The sequence below is a fragment of the Ictidomys tridecemlineatus genome, unplaced genomic scaffold (genome assembly GCF_052094955.1).
Source record: "Ictidomys tridecemlineatus isolate mIctTri1 unplaced genomic scaffold, mIctTri1.hap1 Scaffold_4377, whole genome shotgun sequence".
Taxonomy (NCBI): domain Eukaryota; kingdom Metazoa; phylum Chordata; class Mammalia; order Rodentia; family Sciuridae; genus Ictidomys; species Ictidomys tridecemlineatus.
In genome coordinates, this window is record NW_027522831.1 from 20,110 (window position 1) to 34,189 (window position 14,080).

Genomic DNA, 14,080 nt, shown 5'->3' on the forward strand with positions numbered 1-14,080 from the left:
TGCAAACTACTAGCCTTATCAAATCCCTCTCAGAAGTAGCAGGACCAAAAGAAAAAAAATAGTAGCCTCTTCTCAGGGGTCTGAGCTGTGGTTCCTCTGGTTCATTCCTCTGAGCTTCTGAGACTTGATAATCCAACTTTGATTATCCTTTTCCCTGGCCATAGGGGTGGTAGCTGCTCCATGCAGTTATCACCTCTGGGTTACTTCATGTTCCCTTTTTTTCCTGTCCATCAACAGCCCAAATTAAATTTTCTCTGTTGTAATATCTTGTGATTTTTGTTTTCATGATTAAATGTCTCCAAATCTTCCTCCAAAGAATTCACAGTCACTAATTATAAGGCATCTGTACTTTGGGAAAATGTCAACATTTAGATTTTTCAAGGATTACTAGACATTGGTTCTCAATAGCAATTTTGCAAATTGAAGCACAGACAGAAAAAGATTTAAAGGGAGTGTGGGGCTGAGAACAGGGCCTGAATGACATGAAGTAAGAAATCTGGTATAATTGTAACTATAGTCCCAGAAGAAGAAAAGAGAGGGAATGAAGCAGGAAAAAAAATTCAGAGGCAATAAAAATATTGACTACTCTTTTTCCAAATTTGATAAAAGAAATACAGGAGGAAAAAAGCAGAGAAAGAAGGAAAGAAAATAAGTTAAACCCACCAACTCAGAGATCCAGGGAACTAAGTAAACCCCAAGCAGCATAAATACAAAGAGAAATAATACCTACAGACAGTGTAACTGTTGATAACTGTATAATTACTATTATCAGTATGGCTGCTGATAAACAAAGATAAAGAAATAAAATCTTAAAAGCAACCAGAGAAAAACACATGATATAGGAAAAATAATGTCAAGAATTACAATTAGCTTCTCAGCAGACACATTGGAGGCCAAAAAATAACAGAGTGACTTTTTTTGGTTTTGTTTTTGGTAATACTGGAGATGGAACCTGGGGCCTTTGTGCACATGAGACTAGCTCTCTATCAGTGAGCTACATCCTCAGTCCTGAGAAGTTTTAAAAGACTGAAAGAAAGCCCTTCAATGTCTTTTCATTGTCCTTAGGATAAACATTAAGGTTCTTGACTTCCATAACCTATTGCTTACTATTCTAATCATCTTCTCCAGGAAATAGTGTTGTTTAGTGCCTTTTATTAAGTAGAAAATCTTTCTTTTTGCCTAGTTAATTGTCTCACTAGCTTGATCACAATTTGTTCTCTTGGGTCTTAATGTCCTCCTTATACACATATATTGTTATTTATTGTTATAATATGTCTACTTAAATCTCAATTTCTGACATTGGCGTGAGTACTTATAAAGTGCTTTAAGTGTTTTTTAAATATCCAGTACCTACTGTAGTCTCTACTACTGAGTGAACCCTTAACACATTTTTATTATATTAATTACCATAAAAGCATAACAGTGCTGAATCTAAAAATTAAATTTAGTACCAGGAGTCTGTAATTTCTATACCTTATAGTCCAGCCTTGCTAATTGGTACATAGGACTTTTTTTTCCCTAAATACTTATGTCTGACAGTTATTCTCTCCAATTAGTTTTGACTATAAGCCCTCAATAATTTCCTGGGAAAGGTCTTGAGACATGAAGGTTCACTTTTCACTTCCTTGTTTTCTGTGATACTTTCTTTCAGGATTAATGAAGGAAGCTGTCTGCATGTCTTTATCTTAGACATTTGCTACCTACATCCAGTCCATAGGTCATCAAGTTTTTGTGTGTGTGTGTGTGTGTGGTACTGGAGATTGAGCCCAAGCATCCTCTACCACTGAGTTGTATTTTCAGCCACTTTTTGATTTGTGTGTCTCACACAGTTGCCCAGGCTGGCTTTGAATATATGATCTTCTTGCCTTGGCCTCCTGAATCACTGGGGTCATAGGCATGTATCATCACACCTGGGTAGGTAATTGAGTTTTTTTTTTAAAGAGAGAGAGAGAGAAAGAGAGAGAGAGAATTGTTTTTAAAATATTTTTTAGTTTTCGGCGGACACAAAATCTTTGTTTATATGTGGTGCTGAGGATCGAACCTGGGCCGCACACATGCCAGGCGAGCGTGCTACTGCTTGAGTCACAACCCAGCCCAGGTCATTGAGGTTTGACCCAAGTTTGTTGTTGGTTAATTCTAGTTAGACTCTGGTCCATTCAACACTAATTAACAAGGATGATTCTTAAGCCACTTGCCTGTTTGGAAGCTGGGAAGATAAGAGTGTGTGAAACTAAGTCTCTTAGACAACTTCTACCCCATAAGAACACAACTTTATTTCTTCTAAGTGTAATTCAAACAAGACTTTCTGACTATCTATCCTTCCAGTCTATGCTTCTCTCTTTCACTGTTTCCTTTTCTTCAACTCCTCTTGCATATATATATATATATATATATATATATATATATATATACACATATATACATATATATACACATATGTGTATATATTACGTATATATATACATGTATGTATATATATACGTATATATATATACACATGTGTATATATATATATACGTATATATATACATACATATATATATATATATATATTGTGTGTGTGTGTATGTGTGCTTGCGCATGTGTGCACATGCACATCTTTTTGGTTTTGGCAGTACAGGGAATTGAGGGTCTAGCACATGCTAGCAAAGTGCTCCATCATTGAACTACATCCCCAGTTCTTTTATTTATTTATTTATTTATTTGGTTCTGGAGATTGAACTCAGAGGTGCTTTACCACTGAGCTACATTCCCAGCCCTTTTTTAAATTTTGTGACAGGGTCTTGCTAAGTTGCTGAGGCTGGCTTTGAACTTGTGATCCTCCTACTTCACCCTCCCAAGCCACTGGGATTACAGTTGTGTACTACTGTGACCAGCCTCTAGTGTTTTTTAAAACAAAATATTTTATTTTGATAGGATCTCACCAAGTCCTGGTGACTGGCCTTGAGCCTCTGGCTCATTTGGAGCTGCTTGTTTTTTCTTTTATGGTGCTGAGGATCAAAACCATGCCCTTGTGCAAGCTAGGAAAACACTCTACACTGAGACTCCACCCCATACATAGCCCCAAACATCTTTTATTGCTTAAATAGATGGCATATAATAGCCAACAGATCTGGATCAAAATCTTGTAAAGGGTCTACTTAGATCATTGGCTCCTTCAAAATACAGATTCTCTTCCAAAATAAAACCTAAATTTATGATTTACACATTTTTTTTCTGGTTTAATTAGTGTGAAGTCAAGTATTGTATTTTATTTCTTGTTTTTTGTATTCATACCTTCTGCTTCCATCACTTGCTGAATCTGGGACTAGAACTGAAATTGACTCACGTTCTGCTAAGTTCACTATTTTAGAGAACTAGTTTTAACTTCTGGACAATGGTTTCTTCAAAATTGATAATAGTATCTCAACCCATAAACTTCATAAAGTGTATCAAGGAAACCATGTGTTAATTTGGGCTGCCATAACAAAATATCACAGGCTGGATGGCTTGAATGATAGGAATTTTTTTCTCTCACAGTTAAGGAGGCTTGAAAGTCCAAGATCATGGTTGATTTTGGGTGAGGGCTTTCTTCCAGGCTTCAGAAGATTGTTTTCTGTCTGTTCTCACATTGTGGAGAACATGTCTGGTTCTTTTTTTTTTATTTTTATTTTTAAAGACGGAAGTCTCTAATCCTATATGATTAGGTTCTCATCCTTATGACCTTATTTAACCTTACTGGTTTTTTTTTTGTACTAGAGATGGACCCCAGAGGCGCTTAATCACTGAGCCACATCCCTATACCGCTGGCTTCCCCTCCTTTTTTTTTTTTTTTGTACCAGGGATTGAACTCAAGAGCATTTGGCTACTGAGCCACATCTTCAGCCCTATTTTGTATTTTTATTTAGAGACAGGTCTCGTTGAATTGCTTAGGGCCTGGCAAAGTTTCTGAGGCTGGCTTTGAACTCCCTATCCTCTTGCTTCAGCCTACTGAGCCGCTGAAATTACAGGCCAATGCCATTATGCCCCGCCCTAACCTTACATATCTTCTAAAGGTCTATCGCCAAATATAGTTTATCTCCAAACATCGTCATATTGGGGGTTAGGGCTTCAGCATGTGAATTTTGCAGGGATATAATTCAGTCCATGGTAGGTATGATAACCCTCAACTTTAAACCCTTAAATCCAAAATTCACAGGCATTATTCAATTTGGATACTAATGATGGAATGTAGACAGACAGTAGTTACTTTCCATTTTTATAGTCTACTTGTCCTAGCAAATTTGAGACTAGGTAGGGGCCATAGTTAATCTGTGCTTTTCCTTGTGATCCTACATAAGGCAAGTTAACCACATATATCCATTAGCACTCAAGTGAATAGTTTTGAACACAGAAAACTGTGAACTTTTGAGACTTACAGTCAGGTCCAAGATCAAAAAGAAAAGAAAATATATTAATGCCTTCAACAAAAATATTGACCACATGTCATGAATTGAGCACTGGGGAAAAGTGAACTGACATTGTTCCTGACTTAATGGAGTTTACAATCTAGGAAGGGCTACAGTTCAGATGGGGCAATACCTGTTCCTAGAAAGGTTCTTAACCCTGCAGGCTTCCCCGAACAGCGACACCTTAACTAAATCACAAAGATATTTAGGAAGGAATGAAGCAAGTTTTTTTTTTTTTTTTTTTTTTTTTTTTGGTGGTAGAGGTGATGGGACTGTAGTAGTGGAGTGTGCGTGTGTCCATGGGGGGCGGGGGCAATTTACTGATGTCCCAGCAGGTGGCTGGAGCCAGGCTGTTAAGAATGGGCAGATCTAGATCGGAGGGTAACAGTCCTTTTAACCGGGCTGTTAAGCTGAGAGTGGAAAACACACACAAGGGCGCTTTGAGGACCCTTAGACTCAGTTTATTTTAGTTGTGGCTCAAATTAAGCATAAGTCTTACAAAAAATGTTTTCCATTTCCAGGAGTTTGTTTTTCTTTGTCGCTCCCTCCCGCTACGAATCTTCAGCTGGGAGGATCCTGTTCAGGTGCACAAATCAGGAGGTAACCACCAAGGCACTTAGGGCTGAACTCCGGACCGGACGCAGTCGGGTTTTGCTGTGGAGTTTCTGCAGCAGCGCTAAGCAAGAGCGTTAAGGTCAGAGCCAGTGGGGTCGGGGAGGCAAACCGCTAGACACCACCAGGCCCAGGGCTCCTCAACCTCTGTCTTTACCATAGCGCAGCCTCAGCTCCCTCAACATCCAGCACAGCACTTGATTGACAGGTAGGCTCGCCCAATCCCGGAGCGGCGCAGACCGCTGTCGCTTCTGGGACGGGGAAAGGGTGTACTGGGCCGGGAAATGGTTTCCTGCCGGCGCGCCCCGCCCTCTCGCCCCGCGGCCCGCCCCACTCCGGAGAGCTACGCGGCGGCGTCCCTGTGCACTCCTCAAGTGACTGGAGCCGGCTGGGCTCGGCAGAGGGAAGGTGAGAGGGCCTTGCCGGCGAGCACACACAGTCTCTTCCGTCCCCCGTCGGTCCACACAGCCTGTTCTCGCTGCGTCGCTTCCTCTTCCCCGGCAGAGTTAGCCCCCGGGGCGCCGTCTGCCGGCGCGGAGCGGAGCTGGAGGGGGCGGGGAGGTCGCTCGGCGGAGGCTGGGCGTCTGCGCCGCGGCCTCCCTCCTGCTCCCGGAACGCCGCCCCTGCGAGGCTGGAAGGTCAAGCGCGCGGTGCGCTGCCTCGGTGTTCCTCAAGAAAAAGTCTGGCTGCCAGCTGTGGCGTAACCCGAGGCCGGGAAGGTAGGGACGCGGTGGGGAAGGAAGGGCGCTCTCACTTCCAGCCCCGAGCCGGGAGCCAGCGGTGCCCCGTGCGCGGTGGACGTCCGCGGGGCGCGCCCGCCGCCCCTCCCCCTCGGGCCCCCGGCCGTTATCCCGGTTCTGGTGGAAATCTGGGTGTTAACTTTCACGGGGAGGACCTCCTTTAGCTTTGTACGCGAGTTGCTTGGGCTTTGAGCTTTTGACATGAGTTGTGGCATGTCCGGTTTAAAAAAACAAAAACATTTTTCTTTCGATAGGTTGGTTTTGTGCTCTCTTATATGTGTTTTCATACAAGTTAATTCGCCGAGTGAAGCTGGGGAGGCTGGGTTTTGTTTAAAACATAGAGAACCATAAGGTAGGCGCTCCGTTAATGTCGAACTCGTGAACTGAAATTATCTGAAAATAATTCTACCCATTGCATTAGGTAAGAATCCTTAAGAGTTAGGAAAGAATGAGGTGAGGTTCAGAGAACTAACCTCATGATGGGAGGGGAGCAATGAAGCCCAATGTCTGGCTAAAAAGAGGGAGTGTTGCAAGTGGTCTTTATTTTTTAAAAAATGTTACTTTGATAGCTTTGTGACAAACCAACCATAACGATTTCTTAAACACCTGGAAATCATAGTATCTAAAGTCTCAGCTTTCAGTGACGTCACAAAGTAAGTGGGGAAATAACCCAAGAAGAAAGTTTTTTGGTAATTGTTAATAATGCTCAATTCACATCCTGATAGTAACTCAACAATGCATTGGTTGATTAATACTACATTCAACTAGTAGAGGGTCCTGGGAAGGGGGGAGGATTTTTCTTAGGGGGCCTCATTCTTTGTGGTTTCACCAGTGGGATTCAAAACCTTGTCCAAGAGGGAAGCAACTTTGGAGCAAACTCAAGAGTCCCCCAAGGAATTCAGGGCTTCAGAAACACAGGTGTGAGGCAGGAGTTGTGAGAAAAGGCGGAGGAGGAAAAGGCAGCTCCAAGGTGTAACATTTCTCAGCATGGGTGGTGCCGCACCTCTGGCCCTGGGCTAGATGTTATGGAGCCATCCGAGGATGCTTTGGTTGGAGATGACCTGGGATCCAGAGTCCCACTAAGCTCAGCTAACATCAGAACCACTGTCCATCAATGTGAACTCATACATGATTTCAAGATTTTTCAAATAACTACTTAACTAAAAATAGACAGGTAAAACAAATCTTAACAATATATTTCATTTAACCTAGTATATCTAAAATATTTTCTGAATGTATATACTTGAACTTAAATCAATGTAAAAATCATTAATGAGGTAGACTGTACTCTCTTTTTTGTCCCAGGTCTAGACCAACCAGAGCAGCCAGCCACATTTCACGTGCTCAATAGCCATAGGTGGCTAGTGACCCAAGGCTGCCATATTGGGCAGTATAAGTTGAGGCCCTCACTCCATTTTATGTACAAAACTGAGTATCTTAGGAGTTTTAATGTACTTGAAGGTACCAGGAATGCTGGTATCATACAAGTAGAGGCTTGAGACTTGATTGTATTTCTGATTTTCCTGAACTTTACCAAGATCTGTTCACTCTCCTGTTCAAAGTGTTTGAGTCCCCAACACACAACACCCATCTGAATAAACTATGTTGGTCACTATGCACATGATAAAATTCTGTCTGTGGGCTCACACACTAAGTGCTTCACTATTGTGTTCTAGAAGCTTCTAGTATACGTGCCTGCCAGAGAATCAACCTACTGAAGCACATGTTTCTTTATTTCTTCTTTATATCATAGTGTAGTATTATGTCGATTTCTAAAATTTATGTGTGAAGGTGGCTTATATTATGCATTAGCTTAATATTAGGTTATTATAGGAGGTAGTTAAATAAATGTTACTAAATTAATATTTGGCTATTGTTAACATGAAATGACAGTTGTAAGTAAAAATATTAGAAATACTAGTTATAAAAATGCTGGGGGCAAGGGAAGGCTGTTGGAGGACATTTAGCAGAGGAAGGGATCTGGATTGAGGTTTTAAATCTCTTTATCTCTTTAAGAGACAACTGGTCTGTATTATAGGTATAGAGAAAAATAATTTGCTCTTTGATTAGTTTTTCATGTCAAAGCCACATCAAACATTCTTAAAGTGTGGAAAACCTGAGATGCCTTCAGATTATTTTACAAGGCCTAGTCCTCCCAGCAAAGATCTCCCACCATGTAGGATGACTTTTTAAATGCCATTTTTTTCTTAATAAGTCAAATATTTATTTTTAAATATCAGATCTTTACTCTTACCCATTTGCAATTCAATTCCTGGTCTTGATCTAATTACATCTTCTGAGTTCCCTCTGTTGAAGATTTCCCTCTAAGTCCTTTAAAGTATGGTGGAGCCATTAATGATTTACCTAAAGATTCAAAGAATATTATAGTGTTATAATGAAATGATTTCTAGTTATACAACAGTGTGCTTCATAGGAAACTATATTCTATGCTGCTTTTAATCTTTCTTTCTTTCTTTTTGGTACTAGGAATTGAACCAGGGTGATTTGCCACTAGGCTACATCCCCATCCCCCACTTTTTTTTTCTTGTGAGACAGGGTCTTGCTAAATTCCTGAGGCTGGTCTCAAACTTGTAATTTTCCTGCCTTGGTCTTTTGAGCTGGGGTTACATGAGTGCACTGCTGAGCCTAGCACCTGCCTTCTTATCTTTCTCAATACCAGTAAAAATAAAGAGAACCCCTTAGCTGGGAATTCATCTGGGTGGTAAAGAACCCGCAGTGGTAAAGCATATGTGAGGCCCCAAGTTCAGTTGCCCTGCACTGCAAAACCAAACCAAACCCTCATTAGTTGGAATGTAATAACTAGAAGGACAAAATGAAATTTATTTTTAGGATATTACAAATATAAATTCAGAAATTTGAAGACCCTTTAGCTAAGTTTCTTCCCCCCCCTCGCCCTGTAACTTTCTGTTTTGTTTACAGTCTCTCTCACCTTCAACTGAGAGGCCTGGGAATAGTAGCCCCCAGTCCTCAGCACAAGGCCTGCCCCATGGCAAGTGACCAATAAATATTTGTTGATTCAATTTCTCTGTTTGACCTCTTCCTCTCATGCTTTGAGGGAACTGTAATGTCCACTGTTTGCCCAACACTTTTTATGGGCCAAGCCCTGTGCCAGGTGTTTGAATCCTTCCATCAACTCTTCAAGGTGAGAGTTATCATCCACATTTTACAGATGAGATGATTTATCTTTCTGTTTTCCACAGAGGCAGCCCTGGTGACTTACATGCAATCACTAACTAAAAATGGGTTGAGCTAATTTAGGATTTAACCTCATCTGTTTTTGAAAACAATGGCCAATTCCGCTGTGCTAACCACAGGTCGGTGACCTCAGTGGGTTCCTCCTGGCCCTGCTTCTCATTCTGACCCTGCAGCAAACATTTGTTGAGCACCTGTTCCATGAAAGGCCCAGAGCCAGGAAACACATGGAAGCCACCTGTGCCCTGCAACACGGAGTGGCCCAGGCTAGGATAACCTTGCTCCCCAGAGTCTGGCTCCATAGGGGAGTGTGGTGTGACAGAGCTGCTCCGAGAGCATGGGCCTCCATGCCTGACCTCCAACACAGGGCTCCTCCAGCCCATTGCATATTGTAGTCTCCTGGGGAGCCTTGGGCTCTAGCCTCAGTGACTGCAATCCTTGGTCAGATTGCATCCCCACACAGACCTTTAGAAGTCTAAATCCCCCCCAGGTTCTTCCAACATGCAGCCAGGATTGAGAACTAGGGTACCTGGATTGGGTTCCAAGGGGCAGATGTTTGCCACTTAGACATGTGAATGAAATACACGCACATCAGGTCTGGAAGGAGCGTCCCTAAGAAGTGCTCCGTTCACCTCCATGCTGCAGCTGTCCCTGCCATTTCTAGATCTGTTTCTTTTGACTGCTTTTTCTCCTGCTTATGGGTCACATTCTCTTGCTTCTTGGACTGACTAGTGACCTTGACTGGATGCTGGATATCATGCTGTTGAGCGTCTGCATTTGTGGATTCCTTTAAGAGTGTTGACTTCATTTTGGTTAACACTTAAATTGCTTGCAGATCAGCTTGATCCTTTCAAGAATTATTTTTAAGCTGTGTTCGAATGAGAAGAGCCTTTATTCTAGGGCTGCTTTAGCCGTACCACGTAGGTGTGACCCTTCTGGAATTTTTACTGATATCTCAGGTGGTCAGTGAAGTTGTTTCTATGCTTGGATGGAATTCATGTTTCTCCAGCACTTACAAATATGTGGTATTCCTTCCTGGGTGAAGTTTCAGCCTACACACACAACACTAAGTTTTTAGCAATGGATTTCAGGAACCCCTTTCAGATTTCTGGAGCTCTTTCTTGGTGTACATTTCTCCTTTCCAATTTTCGGACTCCTCAACTCCAGCCATGTCAGTCTAACCTAACTCTCTGGCTCCTCAACTCAGCAAACTGATGTGCTCCTCTTGCTTCCCCTCTGTGAGCTGTGACCAGAACATGCATCCAGGCCAGCCTTCCAACCTCTGCCCTCATTTGGTTCCCTTTTCTCAAGGACCCCAGCCCTGTACTGCCTGTTTCTACATGGGTGGAAGCAGAAACTCCTGAGCACTATTTTAAATTTTGTATCTTTTTTATTTTCTGTAATTGCAAACTCCATGGGGCTATAAATGTTAATTTGTAAACAAGATCTGTAAGCTGACTAGTCACCAGAGTTAGTACTGTGCTGGAGACACATGAATTCCATCCATCCTAGGTGTGTCCTAGGTGTGTTTAGGCTTTGAAAGTGTAGAAAACGTGCTTTTTTTATGATATGTCTATTACACTTTTGCAAAATGGAAATAATAAATCATGGAAGCTGTCTCAAAAACTAGAAGCTTAATGGAGAACAAAGAAAGCAAGGGAAAAGATGTGATTCCATTAATAGCTTAGGTAAAATAGGCATACAATTCATGAATGAACCTGTATTACTTAAAAATTAAAAAAAAATATTTCATCAAGCAATGCATTCAAACAAAGAGGTTGAAGAATAGGTTGCAGGTCTTGATGCAGTAGTGCAGGGTTATAATGTATGTTATCTCAGAAGCTGAGGCAGGATTGTAAATTGGGGGCCAGCCTGGGCAACCTGGTACACCTGCCCCTAATTTCAAAAATAAAAATAAAAAGGGCTGAGGATGTAGCTCCGTAGTAGAGAACCCCTGGGTTTAATCCCCAGTTCCATCTTTTTAAAACTATCTAATATATACTTGGTGTTATCTCTTAATATTTCTTTGGTTTCAAAATATTAATGAAAATTCTGATATATTTATTATTTCATATGAAATTCAGGTGTAAAGAACATTACATTAGGTTGTTATACATAATAAAGATGTTAAAATTTTAAATTGGGTGCTGATATACCTACAGTTTGTTTATTTTTTTAAAATTCTTTTTGTTGTAGATGGACACAATATCTTTAATTTATTTATTTTTATGTGGTGCTGAGGATCAAACTCAGTGCCCCACACATGCTAGGCAAATGCTCCACCACTGAGTTACAATCCCAGCCCTACCGTTCAGTTTTATTATATATTTGTATCATGTATCTCATTTTAAAAGCAGTCCTAAGTAATATTTTATAATTTCTTCAAATAGGTCTTGAAAATGTCTTATTAACAAATCTTGAAATTATTGCTTCTATATTGTAGTTTTATCTCTATTGTGAATGGAAATATTGGTGAAATTTATTTTTTAAGTGTTTACTTCTCTTTTTTGAAAGTTGTTCATTTTTATAGGCTTTTATAACCACTATTTTACTTAATTGCTCTTACAAATTTTTTATGCAGTTTTTTTTGTGGGGGTTGACATTTTCATCAGATTATCTATTAATAATGATAATTAATGATAATTTAATTTAATTTTTTTTGCATTTGTGCATCTGTATGTACTGGGGATAGAACCCAGGGCCTTACACATGCTAGGTAAGCATTCTTCCTACCACTGCCAACATCCCCAGACCTTATTTCTTTATTTAGAGATAGGGTCTCACCAAGTTGCTCCGGCTAGCTTGTAATTATGATCCTCCTGCCTCAGTCTCCTGATTAGCTGGGATGACAGGCCTGGTAAGAAGAAGAGAAACTCGCCCTGATTAGCCCATATGAATAACAAAGTACCTTGAAAGGATGTGCTGAGACAGGAAGACAAAAGCTATGTGGAAACCAGATATCTCCATTTTCTTCACCCCCTTTCACAGTCCCCGATCTCATGGTATGCACATGGATCCACACCCCTCTTCCTAAGCATTAACCCATGAGAGGGTTCTGGACTAGCTTGATACTATCTCAAATGGAACTACCCTGTGGTAGTTACTGCATTGCCTAAACTTCTTAAATTAAACTTCTTTAAATTTGGAAGGAAGATACCCATTTGCTCCCAGAATTAAAGAAATATCTAATATTTTTTATGCAGTATGATTTCCCATTAAGCTCTGTAAACTACCTTATTTTTTAAATTGTTTTTTCATTTAAAATTTTTAAAAATCAAGAATAGATGCCATGACATATTTGATTTTTTGAATATATGAATATAGATTTCCAAAAAGACATTTCCCCAAAGATGGTATATGAAGGGCTAACTACATGGATAGTCAATATCATTAATCCTTAGGAAAATGCAAATCAAAACCCCAAGGAGACACCCCCCCTTCTCACCCACCAGGATAGCAACTATAATAAAAACAATAGACAATAGCAAGGGGTGACAAGATATGCATATACTTTATTTATATTTTTAAAATTTATTTATTCTAATTTGTTATCCATGGCAGCAGAAAGCATTTCAATTCATAGTACACATATAGAACACAATTTTTCATTTCTCTGGTTATACACAAAATAGAATCACACCATTCATGTCTTCATACATGTATGTAGTGTAATGATGTCCATCTCATCCCACCATCTTTTCTACCCCCATGCCCTCTCCCCTCTACTCCCTTCCCTTTGCCCTATCCAAAGTTCCTCCATTCCTCCCATGCTCTCCCCACCCCACCTCCATTAGGGATCAGCATCAGAGAAAACATTTGACCTTTAGTGTTTAGGGATTGGCTTACTTCACTTGCCTCAGGCATTGGAGGCAAGGGCTCCATCCCTAGCACTGCAAAGAAGAAAACAGAAAAAAAAAACCCACATACACATAATTAAATTTAGGCTTTTTTATTTGAACCTTGTGCTCTCTAAACCACACAATGATATTGTCCCTGCTGGTGAAAATTGGTGGGTGAATAGAGAAATAGAGGTGTTCAGGGTTATGAAAAAAAAGAAGAGATGATTGTATGTCTGAATGGGAAAAATGATGCTTATGTGAATCCCTCCTTGAAATCACTCTGGTCCAAGAGATTGGATTGGGGCTTTGTGATTGTGTAAGCCTTCTGCTTGTTGTGTGGGGTGTTTTGTTGTGTTGTTGTTGTTGTTGTTTAGTTTTGACTTTTGTACTTGGGATTGAATCAGGGGCATTTTATTACTGAAGCAGGGTCTTGCTAAATTGCTGCACGTCTCACTGAATTGCTGAGGCTGGCTTCAAACTGGTGGTCCTCCTGTCTCAGCCTCTCCAGTTGCTGTGGGAGCTTGCATTTTGGTGCTGAGGATTGAGCCCAGGGCCTCATGCATGCTAAGTATCCTCTTCCACCAAACTGCACCCCCAGCCCCTGCTTTCTGAGGGTATTAGTATCACTGGCTTAGGCTCCTTCCCAGTCTCTGGATTTGTGCATGAGCTCTATATCTGTATCCATGTGTCCAAATGCACCTGACCTTACAGACTAGGGCTTACCTGCTCCTCAGGCTTCCCTGTCTCTGTTGAAAACCACATGCCAAGATCAGCCACCTGGAAGATGTCCCTGGTCTCTTGACATTTGTGCAAACCATTGAAAAGTCCTGCGTGGCTCTAAGTGCACAGGGTCATGACCCATTCTTCCCAGTCTCCACTTGTCCAGGCTGCCTAGACAGCTCTTCTCACTCGCTTTTCTAGCCTGCTCTGCTCAGCCACACTGCCCTTCCTTTGCTGCCCTGTATGCCTACAGTTCCCCACGTTCAAGTACCAACACATGGCTGGATCTTTCCTCCCTCAGAGGCAGAGTCTCTTCCCCGTCACATTGCCATACAGTCTGATTATGGTCACAGTTGCCCTACAGTCCCATTCCATCTATTCTGGCCCTTTTCCATCTCCTGGCAGTTACATGCGAACATACTGTATACATTACTTGTTTGTTCTTTGTGTTTTGCATGGGTTGCTTCCTGGGGCTGAAGTGTCTGCTTCCTGAAAGAATTTTGTTGCTAGCTGTGTGTCCCCACCACCC

General features: G+C 41.1%; 1 long non-coding RNA gene across 1 annotated transcript; it reads right to left on the reverse strand.

Moving 5' to 3' along the window:
* Positions 1 to 4,872: 4,872 nt before the first annotated feature.
* On the reverse strand, positions 4,873 to 5,956 carry LOC144373572 (uncharacterized). The gene is made up of 2 exons (XR_013433190.1): positions 5,197 to 5,956; positions 4,873 to 5,103 (listed from the first exon to the last, which is right to left on the reverse strand). It is a non-coding gene; the product is annotated as an uncharacterized LOC144373572 (long non-coding RNA).
* Positions 5,957 to 14,080: the final 8,124 nt, after the last annotated feature.